The sequence below is a fragment of the Rhinolophus sinicus genome, chromosome X, assembly GCF_036562045.2.
Source record: "Rhinolophus sinicus isolate RSC01 chromosome X, ASM3656204v1, whole genome shotgun sequence".
Lineage (NCBI taxonomy): Eukaryota > Metazoa > Chordata > Mammalia > Chiroptera > Rhinolophidae > Rhinolophus > Rhinolophus sinicus.
In genome coordinates this window covers 85,407,658-85,422,259 of record NC_133768.1, presented here as the reverse complement: position 1 = coordinate 85,422,259, position 14,602 = coordinate 85,407,658, and the positions used below count along the sequence as shown (strand labels likewise).

The window sequence follows — 14,602 nt, the reverse complement described above, 5'->3', positions numbered from 1 at the left end:
AGACAATTGAGATGAAAAGAAATGAAAGAACTCTACAAGAACTTTCTAACTCCATCAGAAAGAGCAATAAAAGAATAATGGGCATACCAGAAGGGGAAGAAAGAAAGAAGGGAACAGAGTAAGAGTATGTTCAAACAAATAGTTGAGGATAACTTCGCAAACTTGTGGAAAGAATGGGATCCTCGAATCCAAGAAGAAAATAGAATACCTAATTACATCAATCCCAACAGGCCTTCTCCAAGGCACATTGTATTGAATTTGTCAAATATTAACAACAAAGAAAGAATCCTCAAGGCAGCCAGGGAAAAGAAGACAGTAACCTAGAAAGGAAAGCCCATTAGATTATGATCAGATTTTTCAGCAGAAACTCTACAAACCAGGAAGGAATGGAATCAAATACTCAAAGTATTCAAAGAGAGAAATTATGAGCCAAGAATAACATATCCAGCAAAGATATCCTTCAGATATGAGGGAGGAATAAAGACGTTTCCAGACATACAGAAGCAGAGGGAATTTTCTAACACATGACCTGCACTACAAGAAATACTGAGGCTATTCAACTAGCATCAATAGGCATAATTTGTGGCAACGAAAACATAAAAGGGGAGAGATGAAAACCTGAACTGGAATATGAGAATGGAGAAAGTAAACATGCGAAGAAAATGGAATACTCTAAATATGAAACTTTTTTTTACATAAACTTAATGGTAAGCACTCAAAAAAAAAAAAAAAGAAAGAAACACGCCAGAGCTGAAATACAATGTAATACAAGAAAAAACAGAGGGAAAAATCGTAGAACACCACCACACAGAAATAATAGACAACAACAAAAAGGCAAAGAAACCATGGAAACACAATCTTACCAGAAAACTAAAGATAGAATGATAGGAAATCCTCAGATATCAATAATCACTCTAAATGTAAATGGACTGAACTCATCAATAAAAAGGCACAGAGTAGCACATTGGATCAAAAAAAAACTATACCCAACCATATGCTGTCTCCAAGAGACACATCTCAGCTACAAGGACAAGCATAGACTCAAAGTGAAAGGGTGGAAATTGACACTCCAAGCAAATGGTACCCAGAGAAAATCAGGTGTAGTCATAATGATATCAGATGAAACAGACTTCAAGTTGAAAAAGGTAACAAGAGACAAAGATGGACATTTCATAATGGTAAAGGGGAATATACAACAAGAAGACATAACAATCATCAGTATTTATGCCCCCAATAGGGAGCACTGAAATATACCAAGCAACTACTAACAGAACTAAAGGGAGAAATTGACCAAAACAGAATTATAGTAGGGGATCTAAATACATCATTGACAGCTATGGATAGATCATCCAAACAGAAAATAAATAACGAAATAGCAGCCCTAAGTGAACATTAGATGAAATGGACATAATTTACATGTATAGAGAACTTCATCCTAAAACATCAGACTATACATTTTTTTCTAGTGTACAAGGAACATTCTCAAGGATAGACCATATATTGGGACATAAAATCAGCCTCAGCAAATTTAAGAAGATTGAAATCATACCCAGCATATTCTCTGATCACAAGGCTTTGAAATTGGATATCAACTGCAAAAAGAAAGCAGGAAAAACCACAAATACATATAGATTAAACAAAATACTTTTAAAGAACAACCAGGTCAAAGAGGAAATTAGAGGAGAGATCCAAAGATACATAGAAACAAATGACAATGAAAATAAATCCTGCCAAAATCTTTGGGATGCAGCGAAAGCAGGTTTAAGAGGGAAATTTATGTCGTTACAGACCTAGCTCAAGAAAAAAGAAAAATCCCAAATAAATAATCTCACGTTATACCTTAAAGAACTAGAAAAAGAAGAACAAATGAAATCTGAGGTCAGGAGAAGAAAGGAAATAATAAAAATCAGAACAGAACTAAATGAAATAGAGAAAAAAAAGACAGTAGAAAAAATTAGTGTGACAAAGAGCTGGTTTATGAAAAGATTAACAAAATTGGCAAACCTTTGGCTAGACTTACCAAGATAAAAAGAGAGAAGACACTGATAAACAAAATCATAAATGAAAAAGGGGAAGTTATCACGGATGCCACAGAAATACAAAGGATCATCCAAGAGTGCTATGAAGGACTACATGCCACGAAATTCCATAACCTAGAAGAAATGGACACGATCTTAGAAACATATAGCCTTCCTAGGCTGAACCATGAAGAACTGGAAATCTAAACAGACCGATCACCAGTAAGGAATTGAATCACTCATCCAAAACCTTCCCAAAAGCAAAAGTCCGGGACCAGATGGCTTGACTAGTGAATTCTACCAAAATTTCAGAGGATCTAATGCCAAATCTGCTCAAACTCTTCCAAAAAATTGAAGAAGAGACAGTACTCCCTAACTCATTTTATGAGGCCAACATTACCCTGATACCAAAACCTGGTAAAGTCAGCACAAAAAAAGAGAACTACAGACCAATATCTCTGATGAATACAGATGCAAAAATCCTAAACAAAATTCTAGCAAATCAAATGCAACAACAATGCATTAAAAAGATTATTCAACATGACCAAGTGGGGTACATCCCAGGGGCACAAGTATGGTTCAACATCTGCAAATCCATCAATGTGATACATCACATAAACAAAATAAAGGACAAAAATCATATGATTATATCAATTGATGCAGAAAAAGCATTTGACAAGATACAATATCCATTTATAATTAAAACACTTAATAAAATGGGTATAGAAGGAAAATACCTTAACATAATAAAGGCCATATATGACAAGCCCTCTGCTAATCTCATAATTAATGGAGAAAAACTGAAGCCCTTTGCTCTTTGTTCAGGAACACGACAGGGATGTCCCCTATCACCTCTGCTTTTCAACATAGTGTTGGAAGTCCTTGCCAGAGCAATACGGCAAGAGAAAGAAGTAAACGGCATCCAAATTCGGAATGAAGAAGTTAAGTTGTCACTCTTTGCAGATGACATGATGCTGTATATAGAAAACCCTAAAGTCTCCACCAAAAAGCTGTTAGAAACAATCACACACAATGGGATTTATAGATGATGTAATACAGAATTGTACACCTGAAATCTATGTAATTTTACTAACAATTGTCACCCCAACAAATTTAATAAAAAAAAAAAAAAAAAAAGAAATAAAACAAAACATCAGATTTGTTTGGAACCACAAAAGACCCTGTATAGCCAAAGCAATCTTAAGAAAAAAGAACAAGAATGGAAGTATCATTCTCCCTGACGTTAGCTTGTACTGCAGGGCTACAATAATAAAAACAGCATGGTATTGGCAGAAAAGCAGACACATAGACCAATGGAAAGAATTGAGAACCCAGAAATAAACCCCCATAAATATGGACAGATAACTTTTGACAAAGAAGGAAAAAACATACATTGGAGAAAGACAACCTCTTCAATAAATGGTGCTGGGAGAATTGGACAGCCACGTGGAAAAGAATGAAACTGGACTGCTATGTGTCACCATGTACCAAAATTAATTCAAAATGGATCAAAGACTTAAGCATAAGACCTGAAACAATAAACTGCATAGAAGAAAACATAGGCACTAAATTTATGGACCTTGGTTTCAAAGAACATTTTATGAACTTGACTCCAAAGGCAAGGGAAGTAAAAGCTAAAATAAATGAGTGGTACTATATCAAACTTAAAAGCTTCTGCACAGCAAAAGAAACCATCGAGAAAATAAAGAGGCAACCAACTGAAAGGGAGAAGATTTCTGCAAACAGTGCCTCTGATAAGGGGCTAATATCCAAAATATACAAGGAACTCATGCAACTCAACAACAAAAAAACTAACAACCCAATTGAAAAATGGGCAGAGGACTGAAGAGACATTTCTCCAAGGAGGGCATACAAATGGCAAATAGACATATGAAAAAATGCTCAACATCACTAATCATCAGAGAAATGCAAATAAAAACCACAATGAGATATCACCTAACCCTAGTTAGAATGGCTATCATCAACAATACAAATATTTACAAGTTTTCGAGACTGTGGAGAAAAAGGAACCCTCATACACTGTTGGTTCGAATGCAGACTGGTGCAGCCACTATGGAAGGCAGTGTGGAGGTTCCTCAAAAAATTACAAATAGAATTACCGTATGACTCAGCAATCCCACTCCTAGGTATCTACCCCAAAAATCTGAAAACATTTATCCATAAAAACACGTGTGCTCCAATGTTCATTGCAGCTTTATTTATGGTGGTCAAGACATGGAAACAACCAAAATGTCCTTCGATAGATGAATGGATAAAGAAGTTGTGGTATATATACACAATGGAATACTATTCGGCGGTAAGAAAAGATGATATAGGAACATTTGTGACAACATGGAAGGATCTTGAGAGTGTAATGCTGAGTGAAATAAATCAGACAGAAAAAGCAGAGAACCATATGATTTCACTGATATGTGGTATATAAACCAAAAACAACAAAAGAACACGACAAACAATGAGGAACAAAAACTCGTAGACACAGACAATAGTTTAGTGGTTACCAGACAGTAAGGGGGGAGGGGGTGGTAGATGAGGTTAAAGGGTATCAAATATATGGTGATGGAAGGAGAACTGACTCTGGGTGTTGAACACACAATGGGATTTATAATTAATGTAATACAGAATTTTACACCTGAAATCTATGTAACTTTGCTAACAATCGTCACCCCAATAAACTTTAATTTGAAAAATAAAAACAAAAACAAGCTTTCTTTTAATGGGTCTCAAAATTCTGTGAGATTTTTGGTCAGGTTGTCTCCATTGAAAAGTACTGATCTTAACAACTAAGAACTGAAATATTGCCACACAGAAAAAAACTAGTTGTGTACAAAACAGTCTCCTTTCCTTCTGAAGGTTTTACGATGCATTGTAATCATTTACCAGTCTTTTGTAATTAAACTTATATGGCCAACTGAGACAAACAGTTCCGAGACCATTCTTACACCACTGATTAAGACTGGGATGGCAGATATTGGGTATAATATTCATTTAGCCTTCTGAACTTTCTGGGCAGACATGGTGACCTTGCTAACTCCAGCTGGCTTCTTGTCCACTGCTTTGGTGAAACCCACAGCACTGTCTGTCTCATGTCACAAACAGCAAAGTGGCCCAGAGGAGGGTGGTCACAGAAGCTCTCAACAAACATGGGCTTGCCAGGAACCATGTCAATGATGGCAGCATTACCAGATTTCAAAAACTTCAGGCCGTCTTCTAGATTTTTGCCTGAACAATGATCAATCTTCTCCTTCAGCTCAGTAAATTTGCAAGCATTGTGAGCCGTGTGACAATCAAGCACAGGTGCATATGTGGCACTGATTTGGCCTGGATGGTTCAGGATAGTCACCTGAGCCATGAAGCCAGCTGCCTCCATTGGTGGGTCATTTTTGCTGTCACCAGCCACAGCACCACGATGAACATCTTTGACAGACACATTCTTGACATTGAAGCTCACATTGTCCCCAGGAAGGGCTTCACTTCAAGCTTTGCAGTGCATTTCAACAGACTTTACTTCAGTTGTAACATTGATTAGAGCAAAGGTGACCACCATGCCAGGTTTGAGAACACCAGTCTCCACTCACTCCACAGGGACAGTACCAATACCACCAATTTTGTAGACATCGTGGAGGGGCAGATACCAACTTTTGTCAATCGGACAATTGGTGGCAGGATGCAATCCAGAGCTTCAAGAAGTGTGGTTCTACTGGCACTGCCTTCTTTACAGGTGACTTTCCATCCCTTGAACCTAGGCATGTTAGCACTCGTATCCAACATGTTGTCATCATTACAACCAGAAATTGGCACAAATGCTACCATGTCAGGGTTGTAGTCAATTTTCTTAATGTAGGTGCTGACTTCTTTAATGATTTCCTCATGTCTCTTCTGGCTGTAAGGTGGCTCAGTGAAATCCATTTTGTGCATGCTCATGGGTCTGCCCATTCTTGGAAATACTTGCTTCAAATTCACCAACACCAGCAGCAACAATCAGGACAGCACAGCCTCAGATGTGCCTGTAATCATGTTTTTGATAAAGTCTCTTTGTCCTTGGGCATCAATGGTAGTCACATAATACTTGCTTGTCTTGAATTTTCACAGGGAGATATCAATGGTGATCCCACGCTAATGTTCAGCTTTCAGTTTATCCAAGACCCAGGCACACTTGAAGGAGCCCTTTCCCATCTCAGCAGCCTCCTTCTCAAAATCATCAATGGTTCTTCTGTTGATCCCACCACATTTATAGATAAGATGACCTGTAGTGGCAGACTTGCTGGAATCTACATATCTGATGACAACAATGTTGGAGTGTGTCTTTTCCTTTCCATTTGGGTTAAATTTAGTGGTGGTTTTCACTACCCCTGTGTTCTGGCAGAAAACCCTTTGCAAAACAGCTGGAAGTCCTCTTTCATGAGTGTCTTTAATTGTGCTGTCATGGCTCCCCCGAGGACCTGAATTGATTCAAAATGGTTACCTTTCATGGTGATTTTTAACTTTGGGGAAGAGCCAGAATTTGTGTAGTGTCAGATCCGATGAATAAGGTGGATTAGGACACACCATAATGTTTTAGTTTGACAGAAATTGCCATACTAGAAGCAATGTGTGACATGGAGCCTTTTCATTGTCATAACAAAATATGTCGAATGCTCCTGCCTAGTGCCATCCAATGGAAAGGCAGGGATCTCCAATACAGTAAGTGGTGCGTCGAACCTTAGTAACAGTGTTTTGCACGTTTCAACTTGTTTGGTGCAGTCAGTTGGGTGTAAGCTATGGTTGAGAGAAGGTGGTTTTTTTTTTTAATTTATTGGGGTGACAATTGTTAGTAAAATTACATAGATTTCAGGTGTACAATTCTGTATTGCATCATCTATAAATCCCATTGTGTGTTCACCACCCAGAGTCAGTTCTCCTTCCATTACCATATATTTGATCCCCCTTACCCTCATCTCCCACCCCCCAAACCACTTACCATCTGGTAACCATTGAACTATTGTCTGTGTCTATAAGTTTTTGTTTCTCATTGGTTTGTCTTGTTCTTTTGTTGTTTTTGGTTTATATACCACATATCAGTGTATTCATATGGTTCTCTGCTTTTGCTTTTTTTGTTTGTTTGTTTTTGTTTGTTTTCAGTCTTATATTAGGAACTGGAAACATTTCTTTTTAAGATTTTTTAAAAATTTATTGGGGTGGCAATTGTTAGTAAAATTACATAGATTTTAGGTGTACAATTTTGTATTACATCATCTATAAATCCCACTGTGTGTTCATCACCCAGAGTCAGTTCTCCTTCCATCACCATATATTTAAACCTTTTACCCTCATCTACCACCCCCACCCCCCTTAACCTCTGGTAACCACTAAACTATTGTCTGTGTCTATGAGTTTCTGTTTCCCATTTGTTTGTCTTGTTCTTTTTTTTTTTTTTTTTTTTTTAAATTAAATTTATTGGGGTGACAATTGTTAGTAAAATTACATAGATTTCAGGTGTACAATTCTGTATTACATCATCTATAAATCCCATTGTATGTTCATCACCCAGAGTCAGTTCTTCCATCACCATATATTCGATCCCCCTTACCCTCACCTCCCCCCCCACCCCCCCCCCCCTTACCCTCTGGCAACCACTAAACTATTGTCCGTGTCTATGAGTTTCTGTTTCTCATTTGTTTGTCTTGTTCTTTTGTTGTTTTTGGTTTATATACCACATATCAGTGAAATCACATGGTTCTCTGCTTTTTCTGTCTGACTTGTTTCGCTCAGCATTACTCTCTCAAGATCCATCCATGTTGTCACAAATGTTCCTATATCATCTTTTCTCACTGCCGAATAGTATTCCATTGTGTATATATACCACAACTTCTTTATCCATTCATCTATCGAAGGACATTTTGGTTGTTTCCATGTGTTGGCCACCGTAAACAAAGCTGCAATGAACATTGGAGCACACGTGTCTTTATCTCTAAATGTTTTCAGATTTTTTGGGTAGATACCCAGGAGAGGGATTGCTGGGTCATACGGCAATTCTATTCGTAATTGTTTGAGGAACCTCCACACTGCCTTCCATAACGGCTGCACCAGTCTGCATTCCCACCAACAGTGTATGAGGGTTCCTTTTCTCCACAACCTCTCCAACATTTGTTACTATTTGTCTTGTTGATGATAGCCATTCTGACTGGGGTGAGGTGATATCTCATTGTGGTTTTGATTTGCATTTCTCTGATGATTAGTGATGTTGAGCATTTTTTCATATGTTTATTTGCCATTTGTATGTCCTCTTTGGAGAAATGTCTCTTCAAGTCCTCTGCCCATTTTTCAATTGGGTTGTTTGTTTTTTTGTTGTTGAGTTGCATGAGTTCCTTGTATATTCTGGACACTAGCCCCTTATCGGAGGCACTGTTTGCAAAAATCTTCTCCCATTCAGTTGGTGGCCTCTTTATTTTGTCAATGGTTTCTTTTGATGTGCAGAAGCTTTTAAGTTTCATATAGTCCCATTCGTTTATTTTAGCTTTTACTTCCATTGCCTTTGGAGTCAAGTTCATGAAATGCTCTTTGAACCCAAGGTCCATAAGTTTAGTACCTATGTTTCCTTCTATGCATTTTATTGTGTCAGGTCTTATGCTTAAGTCTTTGATCCATTTTGAATTGACTTTGGTACATGGTGACAAATAGCAGTCCAGTTTCATTCTTTTGCACGTGGCTATCCAATTCTCCCAGCACCATTTATTGAAGAGGCTGTCTTTGCTCCATTGTATGTTTTTAGCTTCTTTGTCAAAAATTATCTGTCCATATTTATGTGGTTTTATTTCTGGGTTCTCAATTCTATTCCATTGGTCTATGTGTCTGTTTTTCTGCCAATACCATGCTGTTTTGATTATTGTAGCCCTGTAGTACAAGCCAAAGTCAGGAAGTGTGATACCTCCATTATAGTTCTTTTTTTCTTAAGATTGCTTTGGCTATTCGGGATCTTTTGTGGTTCCAAACAAATGTGATGATTTTTTTGTTCTATTTCTTTAAAATATGCCTTTGGGATTTTGATGGGGATTGCATTGAATCTGTATATTGCTTTGGGTAATATGGCCATTTTAACTATGTTGATTCTTCCAATCCATGAGCACGGAATGTCTTTCCATTTCTTTGTGTCTTCTTCAATTTCTTTCAAAAAAGTCTTATAGTTTTCAGCATATAGGTCTTTCACATCCTTGGTTAAGTTTATTCCTAGGTATTTTATTCTTTTTGCTGCAATTGCAAAAGGAATTGTTTTTGGATTTCTTTTACTGAGATTTCATTGTTAGTATATAGGAAGGCAATGGACTTTTGTGCGTTGATTTTGTAGCCGGCAACTTTACTGTATTCGTTGATTGTTTCTAATAGCTTTTTGGTGGAGTCTTTAGGGTTTTCTATATATAGCATCATGTCATCTGCAAAGAGTGATAATTTAACTTCTTCATTCCCAATTTGATGCCTTTTATTTCTTTCTCTTGCCTGATTGCTCTGGCAAGGACTTCCAACACTATGTTGAAAAGCAGAGGTGATAGGGGACATCCCTGTCGTGTTCCTGAACGAAGAGCAAAGGGCTTCAGTTTTTCTCCATTAATTATGAGATTAGCAGAGGGTTTGTCATATATGGCCTTTATTATGTTAAGGTATTTTCCTTCTATACCCATTTTATTAAGTGTTTTAATCATAAATGGATGTTGTATCTTGTCAAATGCTTTTTCTGCATCAATTGATATAATCATATGATTTTTGTCCTTTATTTTGTTTATGTGATGTATCACATTGATGGATTTGTATGTTGAACCATCCTTGTGCCCCGGGATGAACCCCACTTGGTCGTGATGAATAATCTTTTTAATGCATTGTTGTATTCGATTTGCTAGAATTTTATTTAGGATTTTTGCATCGGTATTCATTAGAGATATTGGTCTGTAGTTTTCTTTTTTGTGCTGTCCTTACCAGGTTTTGGTATCAGGGTAATGTTGGCCTCATAAAATGAGTTAGGGAGTACTGTCTCTTCTTCAATTTTTGGAAGAGTTTGTGCAGAATTGGTATTAGATCCTCTTTGAAGGTTTGGTAGAATTCACTAGTGAAGCCATCTGGTCCCGGACTTTTGCTTTTGGGAAGGTTTTGGATGACTGATTCAATTTCGTTACTGGTGATCGGTCTGTTTAGATTTTCCAGTTCTTCATGGTTCAGCCTTGGAAGGCTATATGTTTCTAAGAACTTGTCCATTTCTTCTAGGTTGTTGAATTTGGTGGCATATAGTCCTTCATAGTATTCTTGGATGATCCTTTGTATTTCTGTGGTGTCCGTGATAACTTCCCTTTTACGTTTCTGATTTTGTTAATCAGTGTCTTCTCTCTTTTATCTTAGTAAGTCTAGCCAAGGGTTTGTCAATTTTGTTAATCTTTTCAAAGAACCAGCTCTTTGTCACATTAATTTTTTCTATTGTCTTTTTGTTCTCTATTTCATTTAGTTCTGCTCTAATTTTTGTTATTTCCTTTCTTCTGCTGACCTTGGGTTTTACTTGTTCTTCTTTTTCTAGTTCTTTAAGGTGTAACATGAGGTTATTTATTTGGGAGTTTTCTTGTTTCTTGAGATAGGCCTGTAATGAGATAAATTTCCTCTTAAAACTGCTTTCGCTGCATCCCAAAAATTTTGGTAGGATGTATTTTCATTGTCATTTGTTTCTATGTATCTTTTGATCTCTCCTCTAATTTCTTCTTTGACCCAGTCCTTCTTTAAAAGTATGTTGTTTAATCTCCATGTATTTGTGTTTTTCCGCTTTCTTTTTACAGTTGATATCCAATTTCAAAGCCTTGTGATCAGAGAATATGCATGGTATGATTTCAATCTTCTTAAATTTGTTGAGACTGGTTTTATGTCCCAATATATGGTCTATCCTTGAGAATGTTCCATGTACACTAGAAAAGAATGTATAGTCTGATGTTTTAGGATGAAGTGCTCTATAAATGTCAATTATGTCCATTTCATCTAATGTGTCATTTAGGGCTACTATTTCGTTATTTATTTTCTGTTTGGATGATCTATCCATAGCTGTCAATGATGTATTTAAGTCCCCTAGTATAATTGTGTTTTGGTCAATTTCTCCCTTTAGTTCTGTTAGTAGTTGCTTGGTGTATTTCGGTGCTCCCTGATTGGGGGCATAAATATTAATGACTGTTATGTCTTCTTGTTTTACAGTCCCCTTCACCATTATGAAAAGTCCATCTTCATTTCTTGTTATCTTTTTTACCTTGAAGTCTGTTTCATCTGATATCATATGGCTACACTGGATTTTCTCTGGGTATCATTTGCTTGGAATGTCAATTTCCACCCTTTCACTTTGAGTCTATGCTTGTCCTTGTAGATGAGATGTGTCTCTTGGAGACAGCATATGGTTGGGTTTAGTTTTCTGATCCAATTTGCTACTCTGTGACTTTTTATTGATGAGTTCAGTCCATTTATATATAGGGTGATTATTGATATGTGAGCTGTTCTGTCATTCTATCTTTAGTTTTCTGGTAAGTCTCTGTCTCCATTGTTTCTTTGCCATTTTGGTTTTGTCTTTTATTTCTGTGTGATGGTATTCTATGATATATTCCCCTGTTTCTTCTTTTATTTCAGTATATATTTCAATTCTGGATTTATTTTGAGTGGTTACCCTTAAGTTTATGTAAAAGAAAGTTTGATATTTAGAGTATTCCATTTTCTTCAGCACGCTTACTTTCTCCATTCCCATATTCCGGTTCAGGCCTTTACTCTTATCCCCTTTTTGAGTTTTGTTTGCCACAAATTGTCCCTGTTGATGGTGGTCGAATAGCCTCCTTTAGTATTTCTTGTAGTGCAGGTCGTGTATTAGAAAATTCCCTCAGCTTCTGTATGTCTGGAAAGGTCTTTATTCCTCCTTCATATCTAAAGGATATCTTTGCTGGATATATTATTCTTGGCTCATGGGTTCTCTCTTTCAATAGTTTGAATATTTGGTTCCACTCCCTCCTGGCTTGTAGAGTTTCTGCTGAAAAATCTGATGATAATCTGATGGGCTTTCCTTTGTAAGTTACCGTCTTCTTTTCCCTGGCTGCCTTGAGGATTCTTTCTTTGTCGTTGATTTTAGACAGCTTCAATACAATGTGCCTTGGAGAAGGCCTGTTGGGATTGAGGTAACTAGGTGTTCTATTTGCTTCTTGGATTTGAGGGTCAAGTTCTGTCCACAAGTTTGGGAAGTTCTCATCGACAATTTGTTTGAATATATTCTCTGTTCCCTTCTCTCTTTCTTCTCCTTCTGGTATGACCATTATTCTTATATTGCTCTTTCTGATGGAGTCAGAAAGTTCTTGTAGAGTTCTTTCATTTCTTTTAAGTCTCAAGTCTCTTTCTTCTTCAATTTGTGTCATTTCCAGGTTTCTATCTTCGATGTCACTGATTCTTTCCTCCATCTGGTCAACTCTACTACCTAAGCTGGTTATTTCATTCTTAATTTCTTCTATTGAGTTCTTAATCTCCAGAAATTCTATTTGGTTCTTTTTAAGATTTCAATCTCTTTCGTAAAATGCTCATGCTGTTCTTTGATTGAGTTTCTGAGTTCATTTAACTGCCTATCTGTGTTTTCTTGTATCTCGTTGAGTTTTTCAGAACTGCAATCTTGAATTCTCTGTCATTTAAGTCACATATTTCTGTATCTTTAAGTGCCTTCTCTGGAGATTTTTCACTTTCTTTCTGAGCTATCTTGTTGCCTTGGTTATTCATGGCGATTACTGGTTTACTATTTCTCTTCCTAGACATCTACAGGAGTGACTTCTGCAACAGGTTGATAGAAAGCGGTCTTTCTTTTGTTTGCCAGTACTTGTTGGTAGAATGTTTTATTATTTCTCCAACTGCAACTTATTTTTCTTCTCCCACACAGTAGTGCTATGTTTTCTCTGCACTATTCCAACTTCTCACACAATGGGGGGATTCCCTGGGAGACGGGCTTCTCTTCTGTTAATAGTTCGTCTAGGTCACAGGGCGCAGTGTCCCGGTGGGTATGCGGAGAGCTTTTGATGTTCCAAAGCTCTTCCAGCTCCTGATTCAGAGCCCCTATGTTTCAGCAGTTCTGTTTACTCCTGCATGATCCGCCCAGATAGGTGGGGTCAGGGGCGGGGTGAGTTGTGAGAGGTGGCCCAGAGCAATGGCGGCGACCACCACCACAGCCGGTCCTGCTTCCACAGCTCTCTCCCCTTTGCTGGAACTAGTTGGGCTGTGAATTTGTGTTTGCAGTCCACAGATCTCAAAACAGCAAATTTTCTGTTGTTTTGATCTGACACTGCTACTGTTTCGCTTCTAGCACCGGGCAGGTGGGGGCGGGGCGAGCTCTGGGAGGGAGGGAGGGGGCGGCTAGTCTCAGTACCTAAGGCTCCGTTCTCTGCTCGGCAGTGCGGGCTTAAACCACCGTTTTCAGCCTTTTTCCCTCAGTCTTTTCTCCGAGGTCTCTGCCGTGAGCGTTGGGTTCAGCCGTGTTATATGCTGTCCCCTCAGCCCTGTGGAGCCCTGGCGGAGCCCTAGCAGTCCGAGTTCTTCCCTCTCCCGCAGCTGCGGTAGTTCCGGGAAGCAGAGAGCTCGGAGCCCTGAGCTAGGTCTGCGTCCTGCGCCCGCGCAGCTCCGTCTCCACACTTCTCCCTTTCCTCCTCCCTCCACTCCCGCGAATCTCCCACCTGTAGGTGATTTCAGTCGGTAGTGGGCCTCTTCGTGTTGCTTGTCTGCTGTGCAGGGAGTCCTTTGTGGAGTTTTTGTTGTTCGATTCTTTGTAAATTCCAGGGGAGCTTTACAGAGGCTCACCTCACGCCGCCATTTTTCCGGAAGTCCACTCTCCCCCTTTTTGTGTTTTGGTTGCCACAAATTGTCCCTGGTGATGGTGGTCGAATAGCCTCCTTTAGTATTTCTTGTAGTGCGGGTCGTGTATTAGAAAATTCCCTCAGCTTCTCTTTCATTTATTTTAAGTCTCAAGTCTCTTTCTTCTTTCATCCGTGTCATTTCCAGGTGTCTATCTTTGATTTCACTGATTTTTTCCTCCATCTGGTCAGCTCTACTACCTACGCTGGGTATTTCATTCTTCATTTCTTCTATTGAGTTCTTAATCTCCAGAAATTCTGTTTGGTTCTTTTTTAAAATTTCAATCTCTTTGGTAAAATGTTCATGTTGTTCTTTGATTGTGATTCTGAGTTCATTAAACTGCCTTTCTGTGTTTTCCTGCATCTCGTTGAGTTTTTTCAGAACTGCAATCTTGAATTATCTGTCATTTAAGTCACATATTTCCATGTCTTTATCTTCATTTTCTGGAGACTTTTCATTTTCTTTGTGAGCTGTCTTGTTGCCTTGGTTATTTATGGCAATTAATTTATTATTTCTCTTCCTAAACATCTACAAGAGTGGGTTCTGCAAAAGGTTGATAGGAAGAGGTCTTTCTTTTCTTTTCCTGTACATGTTTGTAGAATGTTTTTTCTCTTCGAGGGCAGCCTTTTTTTATCTCTCACACTGTAGTGTTGTTTTCTCTGCACTTTTCCAGCTTCTCACACAATGGGGGGATTCCCTGGAAA

General features: G+C 38.1%; 1 pseudogene; it reads right to left on the bottom strand.

Annotated features, from left to right (window-relative positions):
• Window positions 1–5,020: 5,020 nt before the first annotated feature.
• LOC109454563 (elongation factor 1-alpha 1) lies at window positions 5,021–6,053 on the bottom strand (annotated as a pseudogene).
• Window positions 6,054–14,602: the final 8,549 nt, after the last annotated feature.